Source organism: Ranitomeya variabilis, chromosome 1 (genome assembly GCF_051348905.1).
Source record: "Ranitomeya variabilis isolate aRanVar5 chromosome 1, aRanVar5.hap1, whole genome shotgun sequence".
NCBI classification, from domain to species: domain Eukaryota; kingdom Metazoa; phylum Chordata; class Amphibia; order Anura; family Dendrobatidae; genus Ranitomeya; species Ranitomeya variabilis.
In genome coordinates this window covers 505,285,801-505,292,543 of record NC_135232.1, presented here as the reverse complement: position 1 = coordinate 505,292,543, position 6,743 = coordinate 505,285,801, and the positions used below count along the sequence as shown (strand labels likewise).

General features: G+C 43.2%; 1 protein-coding gene across 3 annotated transcripts in view; it reads right to left on the bottom strand.

Annotated features, from left to right (window-relative positions):
* Positions 1-4,996: 4,996 nt before the first annotated feature.
* HOMER3 (homer scaffold protein 3) overlaps positions 4,997-6,743 on the bottom strand; it is a 297,394-nt gene continuing 295,647 nt past the window's right edge. For all 3 annotated transcript variants that reach the window (XM_077252685.1, XM_077252674.1, XM_077252665.1), the window contains one exon: positions 4,997-6,733. The gene's annotated coding sequence lies outside the window, so the exon portion shown is untranslated. The remainder of the gene's footprint in view (positions 6,734-6,743) is intronic.

Here is a 6,743-nt window from a genome sequence, read left to right as displayed (position 1 = left end):
TTTAAAAAAAATGGATTGTAATTGATTGAGCTGCTTTTTGTTTTTTAGTCTATGGAAAACTTACAGTTAGGTCCATATATATTTGGACAGAGACAACATTATTCTAATTTTGGTTATAAACATTACCACAGTGAATTTTAAACAAAACAATTCAGATGCAGTTGAAGTTCAGACTTTCAGCTTTCATTTGAGGGTATCCACATTAAAATTGGATGAAGAGTTTAGGAGTTTCAACTCCTTAACATGTGCCACCCTGTTTTTAAAGGGACCAAAAGTAATTGGACAGATTCAATAATTTTAAATAAAATGTTCATTTCTAGTACTTGGTTGAAAACCCTTGGCTGGCAATGACTGCCTGAAGTCTTGAACTCATGGACATCACCAGACGCTGTGTTTCCTCCTTTTTGATGCTCTGCCAGGCCTTCACTGCGGTGGTTTTCAGTTGCTGTTTGTTTGTGGGCCTTTCTGTCTGAAGTTTAGTCTTTAACAAGTGAAATGCATGCTCAATTGGGTTGAGATCAGGTGACTGACTTGGCCATTCAAGAATATTCCACTTCTTTGATTTAATAAACTCCTGGGTTGCTTTGGCTTTATGTTTTGGGTCATTGTCCATCTGTAATATGAAACGACGACCAATCAGTTTGGCTGCATTTGGCTGGATCTGAGCACACAGTATGTCTCGGAATACCTCAGAATTAATTCGGCTGCTTCTGTCCTGTGTCACATCATCAATAAACACTAGTGACCCAGTGCCACTGGCAGCCATGCATGCCCAAGCCATCACACTGCCTCCGCCGTGTTTTACAGATGATGTGGTATGCTTTGGGTCATGAGCTGTACCACGCCTTTGCCATGCTTTTCTCTTTCCATCATTCTGGTAGAAGTTGATCTTGGTTTCATCTGTCCAAAGAATGTTCTTCCAGAACTGTGCTGGCTTTTTTAGATGTTTTTTAGCAAAGTTCAGTCTAGCCTTTTTATTCTTGATGCTTATGAGTGGCTTGCACCGTGCAGTGAACCCTCTGTATTTACTTTCATGCAGTCTTCTCTTTATGGTAGATTTGGATATTGATACGCCTACCTCCTGGAGGGTGTTGGTCACTTGGTTGGCTGTTGTGAAGGGGTTTCTCTTCACCATGGAGATTATTCTGCGATCATCCACCACTGTTGTCTTCCGTGGGCGCCCAGGTCTTTTTGCATTGATGAGTTCACCAGTGCTTTCTTTCTTTCTCAGGATGTACCAAACTGTAGATTTTGCCACTCCTAATATTGTAGCAATTTCTCGGATGGGTTTTTTCTGTTTTCGCAGCTTAAGGATGGCTTGATTCACCTGCAAGGAGAGCTCCTTTGACCGCATGTTTACTTCACAGCAAAACCTTCCAAATGCAAACACCACACCTCAAATCAACTCCAGGCCCTTTATCTGCTTAATTGAGAATGACAAAACAAAGGGATTGCCCACACCTGCCCATGAAATAGCCTTGGAGTCAATTGTCCAATTACTTTTGGTCCCTTTAAAAACTGGGTGGCACATGTTAAGGAGTTGAAACTCCTAAACCCTTCATCCGATTTTAATGTGGGTACCCTCAAATGAAAGCTGAAAGTCTGAACTTCAACTGCATCTGAATTGTTTTGTTTAAAATTCATTGTGGTAATGTCTGTAAACAAAATTAGAAAAATGTTGTCTCTGTCCAAATATATATGGACCTAACTGTATCTGTTAAATAGCCGTTCGTTTTTCTTCCATTTAAAACTTGTCAGATTTTTGCCTATTGAATCTGTTTCAAACAGATGATTACTGGACATGTGAATTTAGCCTTAGGGTACCGTCTCACAGTGGCACTTTGGTCACTACGACGGCACGATCCGTGACGTTCCAGCGATATACTTACGATCTCGCTGTGTCCGACACGCTACTGCGATCAGGGACCCCGCTGAGAATCGTACGTCGTAGCAGATCGTTTGAAACTTTCTTTCGTCGCTGGATCACCCGCTGTCATCGCTGGATCGGCGTGTGTGACGCCGATCCAGCGATGTGTTCGCTTGTAACCAGGGTAAACATTGGGTTACTAAGCGCAGGGCCGCGCTTAGTAACCCGATATTTACCCTGGTTACCATTGTAAATGTAAAAAAACCCCCCACTACATACTCACATTCCGGTGTCTGTCACATCCCTCGCCGTCAGCTTCCCTCACTGACTGTGAGCGCCGGCTGTAAAGTAAAAGCAGAGCACAGCGGTGACGTCACCGCTGTACTGTGCTTTACGGCCGACACTGACACAGTCAGTGCGGGAAGCTGACGGCGAGGGACGTGACAGACACCGGAATGTGAGTGTGTTTTTTTTTTTTACATTTACAATGGTAACCAGGGTAAACATCGGGTTACTAAGCGCGGCCCTGCGCTTAGTAACCCGATGTTTACCCTGGTTACCCGGGGACTTCGGCATCGTTGGTCGCTGGAGAGCTGTCTGTGTGACAGCTCTCCAGCGACCACACAACGACTTACCAAGGATCACGGCCAGGTCGTATCGCTGGTCGTGATCGTTGGTAAATCGTTTAGTGTAACGGTACCCTTAGATGTCCGTTGTTAATCTCTAACAGAAGCATTTAAATGGAGTGGTTGCTGGTGGTTTCCCTGTGCTCAGCACAAAAGTCTTGAGGCACTGATGGGTTAGGGTGCCCTCACATTGCATGTTTGTCCATGTTGGTTGGTCCTGGGCTTGTGTCCGAACCCACCCGCAAGATGGGATTCGGATGTATGCGCTGGTGGGACCGTAGACTATAATGGTGACAACACAGTCAACGTGTTCTCTGACATGCATCATTTTCGGGTGTGTACGCCTACCGGAGGTGGCACCGAGATGTAGCCTAGTACTCAAATTGAGATCGGAATGCAGTGTACAGACTGGCCGGGCCCCTCTCCTGGCTTGAGCGTGACAGCATCATGGGTTTCTATGTGGCTGATATGCTCAGGTTGGGAAAGTCAGCTGCCAGTCCATGCACTGTGTCCTGATCTCAGTCCGATTTACATGGCTGTGTCTGACTGCACCTTTACTGGCAATACCAGAGAATCCTGATGGTGTGTGGTTCATCAGAAGACCGGACAACCCCTTTAAATAATCAAAAAAATGTTATGCAAGTTTGGTATCACTGTAATTGTACTGACATGGAAAATCATATTTCCATACTATTTTACTATACAATGAATGCTGCAAAACAAAACAAAAAATGATGGTGAAGTGGGCGTTTTTTTCCCCCACTCAAAATTACAACACGTCCTTCATAAAACAAGCCCTCATCCAGGTATGCTGACAAAAAAATAAAGTTATGGCTCTTGGAAGAAGGGGAAGGGGCTAAACGTGTAAATCCAACATGGAGTGTGGCAAAGGACGATGGATGTTCCCAGTTAGCTGTCTATGAAGTGTGGTTTATGTGTAAGCAAAGTGTAAACATGAAAGGGAAATATCAAGATAAAACATCAATGCCTTAAAAGTAAAAGAAATCTGCAACAACAAAAAAAAATGGGTGGATACAGGAGTCAATGTTTGACATCAGAAACCTTCTGACCAACAGGAGATTTACATATAGAACGGCCAATCAAAGTCTAGCACCAAAGCTGGCCATACACGTTAGTCGTAACAGTAGACCATTATCACGCCTGACTCCCCATACACTTGAGCACTCTTCTTGGCTGAGCATTTGTGTTTTCAAAAGGAAGAGAGGAGGAAGCTGCTGCTAGACGCCACTTATGGGAGGCTTCACTCCATATCAGGTAGTTGTCTGGTCCTGCTCAAATCGACTTGTTTGGCTGTCAAATTTGCATTAGGCAAGGAGGCGATACGGGTATTTTTTTCTGTTGCTGTTCTACTAAAATATAGAGATGATAACCTGATAAACTATAACATTTCCCACTTATTTATAAGGGGTGAATGTCAGGGAAAATTACATTTGTTATAACTCAATTCCAACTTTGACACTTTTTTTCAATTCTTCAGTTGGTTTAGTCCCTGGTTCAAAAAGACCAGGAGAAGCAATAAAGTACTATTTGATATATATTTTTTAAATCCACAATTTTTTCCCTTTGTCTGATCTGGAAAACAAATGCCATTAATGAACAAAATGTACCTCCATTTCTCTGAGGTAGGTTTCCTGAAGCCGTCCAGCTATTAAACAGTCTTCTATCATATATGTGACTTACTTGTTGTGATTAGAGATAGGCGGACCCGAACAGTAAAGTTCAGCGTCCCTACCGAACATCTACTGTTCAGGCATGGACACCGAACACGAACTTCACCAGGAAGTCCGTGTTAGGTTGGGGTCACACTTGCGAGTGCAATGCGAGTCTCTTGCTTCAATACCCAGCACTGCTGCCGGCACTCGGGACCGGTGCGTGAGGCTGCATGTACAAAGTACTGCAGTGCGCAGGTGCCGGGAAAGGTCAGAGAGGCGTGGCGCCTGCGCAGTACTTTACCCTGCCCTCAACAGGGCAAATCAGTACGTATACGTAGGAGCCGCAACAGAAGCAAGGAGGATGACAACATCGTATGAAGATAGGAGGCGCCGGACCCGGACCTGTGACGCCAATCGTACCGCACCGCAGCGGACCGCCCCTGGGTGAGTATAATCTAACTTGTTTTTCTTATCTTTCAGGTTATATCAGGGGCTTATCTACAGCATTACAGAATGCTGTAGATAAGCACGTAATGGCGGTGGCCGCAGCTTATAGGCCAAAATTAGGTGACAGATTCCCTTTAAACAGCTTTTTCAGGAATTTTTCGAGTAGAAACTTTCCCATCAAAGTGAAAAAACTTCGTCTGAGCATACCTTAAGTTTGGTACACCATGATTGACAAGGGTTGTAGATCCAATTTGCCCTTTTGTGTGGACAGCTATGTATGAAATCTTTTTCCACTGTGACATTTGAGTGTTGCAATTCACATAAAAGAATTAATAAGCTGCTGGTGGAGTAAGAATTTCACAAACCAAACAAACAAATACTATTCAAAGCTGCAAACATTTATTAAAATTGAGAAAAGCTTCAAAATGTCTAAACACTTTCACATGTAAGAATTATTCTGTCCTACTGATAAGGGGAAGGGGGATAGAGGAAATGGGGAGCAAAGGTTGTGCTTCTAAAAAAATCAAACAAGTATTGGCTCAGTGTGGACAGTTCTCTATTTGCCCTGATTGGGGTTTAGCACGGTTCCTGACAGGTAACTGAAGGTAATTGTTATAGTCCTCTAAATAACATATGCAGCGTCTATTGTTTCCAGTATTTATTTGTAAGCATTCCTGAGAGGCTGAGATGGAAGTGCAAGGTTCTACATTTCTACTTTTCCTGCAGGAATGCAACACACGGATGTAATGGGTTGGCACGGAAAAATAGCTACATGTAAATGGTGATCGCAGTGGTGTGCACCTTCTAGTAACACTGGTAATACACTGCCAACAAGAGGCGCTAGCTGCTGCTGTGAGAACATTTCATTGTAATGATTACTTCTCTACTCTCAGCGTTCTGCAGTGAACATTTCAGGCACCTCCTTACCAAGGCTCATTCCTCTCAGTGTATGGGTGGCAGTTATCTGATCATTTCATTTGTCTAACTTTTGCCTTGGCTGTCTCGTCCTTCTGGTTATTCTGTCCTTGCTGTAACAGAGATCAGCTGCCTGTCACGGTATATAGCAGACTTGTTTTATACACAGCAGCCAATCTAACGAAGGCAGAGCTGGAGGAAGCGGGCGAGAACAGCAGACTGGACCAATAAGCAGACAGGAGGTGTGCCTCAGACTACCTCAGACTCACTGTAGACATGCAGTCACAGATCGCAGCCCTCCACTAACATAGCCGCCAAATACAGGACACAAGAAAAACAAACAGCAGCTAGTTGTCCTCTATGTGTACTGACTAACATATCGTTTTTAAGGTCAAGACTCGACAGTTACTTAAGAGCGTTATTTACATTGGCTCAGATTGCCCTATACTTAAATGTAACCAGAAATGTCTGGAAGACCTGTGTACCTCACTATGTTTGGCTAACCTGGTGACAGGTTATTTTTAATGAGCCAGACAAACTAAAACTCAGTGATCATTTTACACAGTGACACATTACAGACATATAGTATGGATAAAAGATCCACCAACAGCAGCATATTGATTGTTCTGAAATAGGAAATTTAGATTTCTAAAATGTTAGCTAGTATATTAGCTGACTACATAGCCAGTGTTGGTCAAGAGTGATGCTGAGCCTTTCTTTATTATATTGCTCCATGTACAGTACCTGTGCTGTTGGCTGATAAAGACTAAATGAGACTGCTTCCATAGAGGTAATGGTCGGTGTCTGATGGATGCAACCAACCATTAGATTTTATCTCATCTTTCGATGGACTATCCACAAATGATTGTGATAACTGTCTATGACAAATTACTAAATAAATAAATGCCTTATTTCCTAATGTGAATATACTGTCTTTCTAGTCATTTAGGGCACCCCTTTTTGTCCATTTATCCTCATAAATTAGCTTAGGATAGAGGAGAACCCAAACTTGAAGGGGTTTTAAACTTCAAGAAAAGTGGACCTCAAGGCTTTTATATACAGTATGTAAAATTAAAAAAATGAGAAGGTACTCACCCTCCCCGGGTCTAGCACTGGCCCCCTGTCACTGCATCGGTTTCAATGTTTTGTCCGCAGCAGTGATGTCACGTTGACAGCTCACATCATCACTGCAGCCAATCACTGACCTCTGCATTT